This window comes from Patella vulgata, chromosome 1, assembly GCF_932274485.2.
Source record: "Patella vulgata chromosome 1, xgPatVulg1.2, whole genome shotgun sequence".
Lineage (NCBI taxonomy): Eukaryota > Metazoa > Mollusca > Gastropoda > Patellidae > Patella > Patella vulgata.
In genome coordinates this window covers 74,385,984-74,397,886 of record NC_065879.2, presented here as the reverse complement: position 1 = coordinate 74,397,886, position 11,903 = coordinate 74,385,984, and positions in this window count along the sequence as shown.

Genomic DNA, 11,903 nt, shown 5'->3' with positions numbered 1-11,903 from the left:
TGATTTTATTTTTCATTGTTAATTGTTACTCAATTTTCTGAAAATAAAACTTTGAAATAATTTTATAAAAATTTTCTGACTTATTATTGATTAGGGATATGTTTTGTTTAGTTTAGATACCACACCTTTATATTTTTTATTATTCATATGAGCCCCTTATGTCTGTATTTAGTTGATGTAATTGTAGCTATTAAGAGATAAACCCACATTATCATATGGTCGATCAAGAATCGACTTTAAAGGTAAACTTAAAACAGTAAACATTTTTATTTTTGTTAAAACTTTTTGTTAACAATATTTTTACATTATTACCTTTACAACTCTTTAAAGCATGAAATAAATATGGTACAACATCTTTTGTTACATGGAATCATATCTAAAAGTACTGCTTCATAATAAAATTATATAAAAATATCAAATTTTACAAATTCAAGTTGTGCAGTAAAATGATTTAAAAATATCAAATATTACAAATTTACAAGTAATATGGATGGTAATCAATTTTCTGTGAGAGCTTCTTGTTGCAGATGGCTCAGTAATATTTCAAGCAGACCAGGAATGTCTGGCCAAGTTATTAATATGCTCCAGAATAAGTTAAAGTTAGATCCATGGACCTACAAAAATTGTAGTATAATGGTAGACGATATATGTCAATTAGACGACATATAGCCTGAAATCCGCAAACAAACCAAATGGTAGGATTTGGGTACTGGTCCAGTTGAAAATGATGCTGTAGAAGCCAGGGAAGTTATTGTAATGTTAGCTGTTGGACTGCAGGGTCATTGGAAGGTACCCTTAGGGTATTGTCTTGTTGATGGCCTGTCAGCTGACATACAATCACAATTTATTTTGTCAGCAATTTCCACAAATTGGGATAAGGGCAACTTCTGTTGTTATGGATGGGCACCCAACAAATCAACGGATGGCAGGAATCCTTGTATGTTGTTTAGACCCAGATAATATTTCTGGTACGTTTAGCCATCCTTTAGATCCAAGTTTAAACGTTTATGTCTTTTTTGATGCCTGCCATCTGATGAAGATGCACTGCATGCACTGCGAGAACTCTCAGAACCATCCATTGGAACAGCTAAATGGTTAGACATAAAGCGACTCAAAGAATTGCAAAGATCTGGAGGATTACGAGCAGCAAACAAACTCACAAAAAAACACATTGAATTCACACAACAGAAAATGAATGTTAAGTTGGCTGTACAGGTGTTAAGCAATTCTGTTGCACAGTCTTTAAAATATGCCGCTGAAACAAAATGTTATGGTTTCGAAAATTGTCAAGGTACAATGGCTGGTCGCAAAGTTTGTGTTGGTAAACGTAAGATTTGTATAATTGGCTTTGCCTTGAATATTAATAGTATCTTAAATTTAGCACGTGAAATGTTGTTTGGTGTAAAACCCCACTTGCGTTATCTTTTAACATATAAATTATCCCAAGATCACTTGGAATTATTGTTTTCTGCTATCAGAAGATATGGGGGGTGGAATAATAATCCTTCTGCAATCCAGTTTTCAAGTGCTTTCAGAGCTCTGTTGAGTCATGTTGGAGTTACTAGAACAATACATCGCAACACTTCTTGTAGTCCCCAACATATTACTTCAATATTAGATGTAAATACCACCACAGAAACAGTAGGAACGCCATTTCTTACATTTAGATAAAGAGCTGACGGTTCGTGCTTTAACAGTTAAAGACTAGATAATGAAATGGTTAACCTTGGAAATTTCAGTCAAATTACTTTATTCTGAGCAATGTTGGGCTGTTTGAAGAATCTTGGAGTCTCCTCGATTGTCATTGATATTGTTGTTACGATGGTAAATAAAGTCTTGATTATCCATTTTTTTTAAAATTAAATCATTAACCGCCAATTGTGTTTAAATCAGTTGAAAATCAAGAGCATGCATTGGGACATTGAGAGTTGGTTATGGTCTGGGCAAGTTAATACATGTCTAAATTTATCTAACATTTAACACCTAAAGAAAGACATGCAATAGACAGATTTAGCTCTTGCATAATACATTTTTAAATATGTGTACAGAGTCATAATATTGAGATTTTTTTGTAAATAATTTTAATGGGTCAATTTGGTTTGAAAAGTCCAAATATGAAAAATATGTACATATATATAATATTGATTTAAAATAAAATAATTGAAAGATGTGTAATGAATCAAATTGGTTTAAAAAGCTCATTTTACATGTTGATAAATATGAATAAACATTATATTATTTACCAAACCCACATATGGATTATTACAGTAGTTTTTTCTATAAATAAATTGATAAAGATATATATATAACTTATGGTATATGTGCTGGGCAGAAGGTCTGGCAAGGACAGTATCTACATGTAGTTGTTCGGATGGAACGAAAAACTATGCTCTTAAAAATAATTAACCCTTATTGACAGTTGGATTTCAAAATACAGCCGAAATCTTACTCACATAGCACACTTCATTAGCCTCAAGGGAACAGTAAAGTTAAATCCCATTTCATTTAATTTTTATATCTTAGAGCTCACCTGCCTTTTCTTCAACCTGGATCCTGCCCCTGTCTTGCATGGAAGTCATTGAACTACACATTCACAAGTCACAATCAGGATGAATCGTGATTCAAAGGTTCGTACAATAAACAAAAAAAGCACATACGAGTTTACACCTGCACGTAGGCATATAATATATATTTAAAAAGAATCCCCAACCCTCCAAAATAATCTGTTCCAATCGTAAAGTTTCTTTTCCCCAGAATAGATCTGTGTTTACTTAATTTTAAAAATATAAATAATGAAGTAAAAAATATGGCCTTCATGCTTTTAATAACCATATACTTAGCAAAGTGTTACAGAATTTCCAGTAGGTATCCAATTACAACTATTACAAAAAAAATAATATTCATGGGCCGGCAATAACTTCAATTTTCTTTTTGCCCCAGAACACCTGCGTTCACAATAGTTTTAAAAATATAAATAATGAAGTAAAACATATGATCTTAGTGATTTTATTTATTTCACATATACATGTACTAATCTATAGAAAAGTTGTCGCAGAAATTCCAGTAGCTATCTTAATTAAAACCATATTACAAAATGGATTAAATATCGCTACAACATGAAAAGAATGGGTGTGGAAGTTTCAAAATTCTATTTAAAAAAAACTATTAACTCTAAAATTTCAAACTAAACATTTCTGTAAATGGTAGGACACGGTCTGTTAGAGCCCAAGTTTTAAAGCATTGGAATTCTTGTTTTCAATTTTAAATAATTGATTTAGCTCATTCGGAGGATACCTATACAGAGCTATCATGCAATGTATCGGGCCTATATTTTCCTATGAAAAAAATATTTAACGCTTTACAATCCTAATAAAACTACAGAAAAAATAAAGTCATGGTATCAATCAACTGAAACAATCAGCCAGGCTTGTTGACAAGGTCTAATTTCCTCCTAAAATTGATACACGTTCACCACTAGTTTCCGTTTGTTAACATTGGTTTTCGCGGCTTCTGTCCAGACGGGAAATCACGAGCTGAGTGTCATGGCGGCCCTGACCAATTATAAGGCGTGAGCGGGCTATCTATATATGACGTCAATGGTCGTAACTTTCCCTATACATTCGGCAAACCTCGTCAGATTCTACGCATCTAATCTCGGCTGTATGACGAATTCCGCCATATTGGAACTATTTTAACCCATTTTTGACGATAGCGTATCAGTTCGCACCTATCACTTGACGGTAGCGAATCAACTCGCGGACCCATCATACTTGGCAACGGCATTTGCGAACAAAAGCGCCAGATCAATCAACAGATTTCTATTGTTTTTATTTCATAAATTAACGGTGATTGATTTGAGTAATAAAAATAAAACACCAAATGAAAAGGAATGTTATATTCGCCAATTATCGAATAAAAAACATACGTTTCAACAAAGGATCTTTCAGTATTTACGTAATAGGTCAGAGGTGAAAATTAACAGCGTGTCAATGACTTTGGCATTATTCCAATATGTTCACGTTGTCACTTACGGCTAATAATTTTACGATATGAAGAGTGAAATGGAATCAGATTTTTTTATGATTTACTGCCAGACATATCGTAGAATATGACAATGTCGAAGAAATCAACTATTTGTTTACGTAATAGGTCAGAGGTAAAAAATTAACACCGTGTCAATGACTTTGGCATTATTCCAATATGTTCACGTTGTCACTTACGGCTAATAATTTTACGATATGAAGAGTGAAATGGAATCAGATTTTTTTATGATTTACTGCCAGACATATCGTAGAATATGATAATGTCGAAGAAATCAGCTATTTGTTATTTTTTTTTTTGACGTTATGATGCGAAAAATACGGATATTCGAGCTGAGATCAAGCGTGTCGCCGCCATCTTGGATACGGTGTGCTTTCAAACTGACATAACACAAAACTTACGGCTAATAATTCTAGACTTTGGAAAACTAAATTGAATCAAAACATTTGGGATTTAATACAAGCTACATAGAGGAATATTACATTGTCGAATATTTCAACTATATATTTTTATTTTCGACGCAATATAGCAAAGAAGACGACCATTCCCGTCATATATCCAAAGAAAGGCAGAAATGTTAAAATACCGATAGCAATGAAGTGACCGTCATTTGGGGTGATATTTCTTTTTAAAAGTTATATTTATATTTACTTTCAACACTGCTGCCAACGTGTGGGACTATATTTGATTTCTATTTAAAAAAATTATTAGGGGATACTTGTTCACGTTATTTTACTATTATGACAGAGAAAAGTCATAATTTTAGTGGAACTGACTTTTCAATGTTATTTATAGTAATATAATTTCTACTTTGTACAATTGAATACAGAGTATTTCTATGTATAGAAAATATTTTTTTAGTTATTTGCAATTTTGTAGAGGGTATTAGGATTAACAATAATCCACTAATTGGCTTAGGAAGATGGGCCCTGCTGATTTAATTGGGGTACTCCCACTGTGCCAGTTTTTAATCCCTGGTTTATCCTGGATTATCAGATTTCAATTAACAGCCTTAATTGGCTTAATCAAGTGGGCCAATTTTATGGTGTAGAGAACTGTGTTCAACAGATTATTCGTTCAGCATATGGCATGTAAACTGTGTTCATCTTATTTTATCATGATGATAAGCAATTTTTTGTTAAAACTTACTTAAGTGGTGAACTCCGTTCCGAGGACACTATGGAACCACTGTCATTTGTCAACAACATTGATCTGACAGATATCACAAGATGGCAAACGTTCAAGTAGATGTTAGTTTCATACCAAATGCTCAGGGTGGCCAAAATCTGGTGTATTGAGGGCATAAATTTAGAATTCGAACGAGGAAAGGGGGTAGGGTCCATTGGAGATGCTGTAAGACTACTTGTCCAATGGTTAATTTGATTGTCCGCAGAGCAGCAGCTCTTCCACTGGTACGACAAAGTGACATAGACGATTACTGGCTGAATGCTCTGGAAGTTTACCGATTACGTGACCGAGCAGTGGGTGGAAAGAGGTGAGCGAGATATGTGGAACCGTTTTCAGACAACTGGTCCACGCACAACAAACAACGTTGAAGGATGGCATTCGAAAATGAACAAACTGGTAACCAGCCACCCCAACATATTTCGTTTTATCCATCTAATCAAGCAAGAACAGACATTCGTCGCTGTAACTCTGAAACAGCATGCTGCTGGTGTCTCTAGCAAACCCAGAAAAAGGAAGTACCGGCAGTTGGAAGACAGACTTGTAACAGAAAAGCGGCGCCTCCATGAAGGGCATTAGACCGTCATCGAGTACGGGGATGCTGTCTCCCACTTAGTTGGATTGTAAGATGTATTTTGTTGAAGATGTATTATAAATAGGAAAATGTTTGATTAAATAAAATGATAACTTGTACATTATAATATGCTAAAATATTGTATTTTAGTATAATAATGTGTAAAAAAAGATTTAAAATGGAATAAAATGTTAAATTAAACTGTTAATCCTCTGGTAAACCCTTAATCCTAACTAATCCCCATTGTTGTATCGTTAATGTTTTGATTAATCCCTAAACAATAAAACTGGCACAGTGGGAGTAAATCATTTAATTAGCTTAGGGGTAGGGTAGCTAATCTTTTAATTGGCTCAGGGTTAAATGGGTTAAAGGTTCCGGGTGAAAAATGGCTGCGCCCATGGAGATTTCTGTGGAGAGTGTATTATACTATTCAAAAAAAGTAGGGGATATTTGATTTTTAAGTGTTATTAAAGTCACCTAATGAAACTGACGAAGAAACAAATGACAAAATGAAATGAAGTTCACATTCATCGATTTATTCCAAATGATCGTTAGACTAAGTAAGGCACAGACTGACCATTATAAGGGTAAAATGATACCCGGGGTCAAACAGCAAAGTTACCACAGCATCACAACCAAGTCAGTAACGGGTAAATCCTCCTCTGTTTGCCGAACAAGCATTGATCCGATGTGGCATACTCCTAATGAGACGTCTAAGGTCATTTTGGTCCAGATTGTCCCATTCCTGTTGCAACGCAGCAGCAAGTTCTTGGACATTGGCAGGACGTTGTTGACGTTGACGTAACCTCTGTCCAAGCATGTCCCAGACATGCTCGATGGGGGAGAGGTCGGGACTCAGTGCTGGCCAAGGTAATGTGGTGATGTTATGTTGTTGGAGGTAACCTGTAACGATCCTGGCCCTGTGACATCTTACGTTGTCATCCTGGGAGATGAAACGGCGGCCATGACGTCGTGCGAACGGCACAACATGGACTGCCAAGATGTTGTCCCGGTAGTACTGGCCTGTAACACGCCCTGCAACAACATGTAAAGCCGTTCTTCCAGCAACAGTGATGCCTCCCCACACCATAACAGAACCACCCCCAAATCGATCATGTCTGATGACGTTAACGTCTTGGAAGCGCTCGTTTCGACGACGCCACACCCTCCTACGTCTGTCCAAAAAATCAACAGTGAACCTTGACTCATCTGAAAACATCACATTGCTCCAGCGTCGATTATCCCAGTGTTGACGATCCCTACACCAACGACGTCTTGCCTGAATGTGATGATCTCTCAAACAAGGGATCACGCGAGGACGTCGGGCGCGAAGGTGACCCCTATGCAGTCGATTCCGAATCGTCTGGCCACTCACTCTCACACCAGTGTCTGTTTGAAGACGAGCGCTGATCTGATTTGCTGTGATGACACGATTTCTCAAGGCCAAGGTACGGATAAATCGATCCTGGGCTTGAGTTGTCGCCCTTGGTCGATCTGAGCGTGGTCTGTCCTATACAGATTGTGTATCACGGTATCTGGACCATAGCCTGCTTATGACAGACTGAGAAACATTCATCGTCCGCGCCACAACCGCCTGTGTTGTGCCGATCTGTAGCATGCCATGGGCACGTAACCTTTCATTTTGGGTAAGCCGACGCATATCAAAATTTGTTTTCTGGTCACCAAAACAATTAAACTGATGTTTCCACCCTGGAATTCAATGCCACAATGACTGTAACATTCAAAGTCAGAGTCGTGCAAATCTTGGGTTGGACCCCCATGATGATCCCAAGCATCACCTGCATTCCATGCGGTAGCTATTGGTGCGTTTGGGCGTCACATGTAACTGGAAATGTTTCTTCTGTTAGGTTCTATAGTGACTTTTTTCGTAGTCATTTGGATATTTTAGTATTATGCCCCCAAAATCAAATATCCCCTACTTTTTTTGAATAGTATATATCAACAAACGTCAAGTTTGGCATTGGGTTTGGGGAATTACCAGGGAATTATATCAAACCAGCAGCCTTGAGACAATATCTCTGCTCGTTTAGTTATATACACTCGACAAAAGACGCATAACAGTTCAAAGTCTTGGGAAATAGATTCTAACCAGCTGTCTTTCTAGGCCTACCTAAATAACGAACTGTTTCATATTGGCGAACAGCAATTTGAGATACTCTTGCGGGATCTCAATCTCTTTTAAGTCTAAATGTTGATCGCTAAAGGTCGCATGTAACTTATAAATGTGATTTTGCACCGACGAAATATTTCTGATGTGCGCAAAAATCGGGACGAACTGTAAAACATGCATTAGTAATTCTTCATAAATAAAACAGAATTGTTTCTCTTTAAAATAATTAATTTCTTTTTAAAATATAACTACGATGCATAAACAAACATACACAATTCTTCATAGAGAAAAATACATTTTAAATTATAATACAAAGTATGGGCCGGTGTTAAACCCACCAGTCCAAAAACATATAATATACATCTACGGTAGTTTTAAAGCTGGTGAGATTTCATCCGAATTGGAAACGATCTCGCGTTTGTCTTCCACAATAGATGACATTAAACATTGGATGCTTAGTAACCGGCTTAAAATGAATGATGATAAATCAGAATTTATATTTTTTGGTAGTAACAGAACTCTGCTGCAAAAATGTACAACAACATGTCACACGATCAAACGATGTTAAAATTCTCGGTGTCTCAATGGATAGAAATCTCAGTTTAAAAAAAACATATAGCAACTAGAACTGCGAAGCAGTAATGACGGGTTTCACCGGTGCCACGTTACCCTTGAACTTATGTCACTTCCGGTACCAATGAAACCGTTAAACAGGTTTCCACATAAGCATTGCACACATGAAATAGAATGGACGCAGAAACAACCAAATCCAGCAATCAATTCATTTGCTACATGTCAGTGATCCTGTCAAAATTACATTACTTCCGGTGATAATGAAAATGTTAAATTGGTTTATGAAATCAGAAATAGCATCATCACATGTTGAAAATTTTATGTAAATCCTATAATAATTGCCACCTTTATAGACCAAAAACCTTGAAAAATGACTTGTAGAAAATCGCCTATTTCTCTGCAACCGTACAAGTTAGAAACCATTTTGAGGTATCTGTATGATCGAATGAGTTCATTCTATTTGTTGATTGGAATCAAATATCATAATTTTAAAAACATTACAAATCTGATTCATTTGAATAAAATATCTGTTTTGAAGGCTAAAAATACAGTTTTTGCCAAAATGACGTTACTTCCGGTGATAATGAAAATCTTAAATTACTTGTATGATATCGTAAATGGCATTATGTATCACACAGTGAAAATTTCATGAAAATCGAATAATAATTGACACTTTTTTTGACAAAAAAACCTTAAAAAGTGACCTGTTGAAAATTGCCTATTTCTCCGCAACTGAACAAGTTAGAAACCATTTTGTGATATCTATATGATCGTAAGGGTTCATTGTATTAGTTGATTTGAATCAAATATCAAAATTTTAAACAAATAACAAATATGACTCATTTGAATAAATTACTGGTTTCGAAGGCTATAAATACAATTTTTGCCCAAATTACGTCATTTCCGGTGATATTGAAAATGTTAAATTGGTTTGACCTAGTTAAAATTGACATTACACATCAAATGGTGTCACTTTTATGAAAATCGAATAATAATTGACTCTTTTACAGGCAAACTAGCGTAAAAAGTGACTCATGCAAAAATGCCCATTTCTCGGCAACTGCGCATATTACAAATTAATTTTCACATACATTCTCTCCGTATAGATTATTGCTACGAGTTTATGAAAGTTACGAAGTAATATTTTAAAATATGAAAACGCTGAATGGGTTGTAAATAGCTTAATTTTACACCTTTTTTCACCTTTTAATCGAAATAGCCCGAAAACGGAATCGAAATTAAAAAAAATGGTCCCAACATTTTGTGCGCCTTTAAAGGGCGCACAATTTCAGTTATACCAGATTTGAAAAAAATAATATTTGCTTTCGAAAAATGGTACCTAACTGTCAAAATTGTAGTTTTTTGTCAATTTACGCCACTTCCGGTGCCGACAGATAACACTATTGGTAACAAAAAAAATGACAATTGAGACAACGGGGCATATGAACTTTGTTTTATACAAATCGAACAATAAATAATTAATCTAGGACTGAAAAACTGAATTAGCCAATGGGGGCCAAGGAAAATTACCGAGACAAAAAATTTTCACATTTTTGCCCAAGTCAGAGGACTCGTTATATTTGTGTAAAACACGATTAAAAAATATTTATAAATAAAAAAGTTTTTTGTAAAAATTTAAATTTTCTAAATTTAGCGCCTAATATCTGCGAAGATTTGCCGAAAATCAAAAATCAAAAGTAGCGTAGCTATGTGCCCCGTCTCCGGCTATGCCAAAATGCATCGAAAGTTAAAATCCAATGATTATTGTTAAAATTACTGCAATATTTCTAAAAACGATAGCTTCGGTGATTTCGGACATTTCGCATTGTCGCAGAACGTTCAAAATAGCTTTATCCTCTAAGTCACACCCACTTTTCCGATAAAACCGAAGAAATCGTAACGATCCGACAATCAGTTGCTGAGATCTACTCAAAACAAAAGAAGAACTAGAACTGCGAAGCAGTAATGACGGGTTTCACCGGTGCCACGTTACCCTTGAACTTATGTCACTTCCGGTACCAATGAAACCGTTAAACAGGTTTCCACATAAGCATTGCACACATGAAATAGAATGGACGCAGAAACAACCAAATCCAGCAATCAATTCATTTGCTACATGTCAGTGATCCTGTCAAAATTACATTACTTCCGGTGATAATGAAAATGTTAAATTGGTTTATGAAATCAGAAATAGCATCATCACATGTTGAAAATTTTATGTAAATCCTATAATAATTGCCACCTTTATAGACCAAAAACCTTGAAAAATGACTTGTAGAAAATCGCCTATTTCTCTGCAACCGTACAAGTTAGAAACCATTTTGAGGTATCTGTATGATCGAATGAGTTCATTCTATTTGTTGATTGGAATCAAATATCATAATTTTAAAAACATTACAAATCTGATTCATTTGAATAATATATCTGTTTTGAAGGCTAAAAATACAGTTTTTGCCAAAATGACGTTACTTCCGGTGATAATGAAAATCTTAAATTACTTGTATGATATCGTAAATGGCATTATGTATCACACAGTGAAAATTTCATGAAAATCGAATAATAATTGACACTTTTATTGACAAAAAAACCTTAAAAAGTGACCTGTTGAAAATTGCCTATTTCTCCGCAACTGAACAAGTTAGAAACCATTTTGTGATATCTATATGATCGTAAGGGTTCATTGTATTAGTTGATTTGAATCAAATATCAAAATTTTAAACAAATAACAAATATGACTCATTTGAATAAATTACTGGTTTCGAAGGCTATAAATACAATTTTTGCCTAAATTACGTCATTTCCGGTGATATTGAAAATGTTAAATTGGTTTGACCTAGTTAAAATTGACATTACACATCAAATGGTGTCACTTTTATGAAAATCGAATAATAATTGACTCTTTTACAGGCAAACTAGCGTAAAAAGTGACTCATGCAAAATTGCCCATTTCTCGGCAACTGCGCATATTACAAATTAATTTTCACATACATTCTCTCCGTATAGATTATTGCTACGAGTTTATGAAAGTTACGAAGTAATATTTTAAAATATGAAAACGCTGGATGGGTTGTAAATAGCTTAATTTTACACCTTTTTTCACCTTTTAATCGAAATAGCCCGAAAACGGAATCGAAATTAAAAAAAATGGTCCCAACATTTTGTGCGCCTTTAAAGGACGCACAATTTCAGTTATACCAGATTTGAAAAAAATAATATTTGCTTTCGAAAAATGGTACCTAACTGTCAAAATTGTAGTTTTTTGTCAATTTACGCCACTTCCGGTGCCGACAGATAACACTATTGGTAACAAAAAAAATGACAATTGAGACAACGGGGCATATGAACTTTGTTTTATACAAATCGAACAATAAATAATTAATCTAGGACTGAAAAACTGAA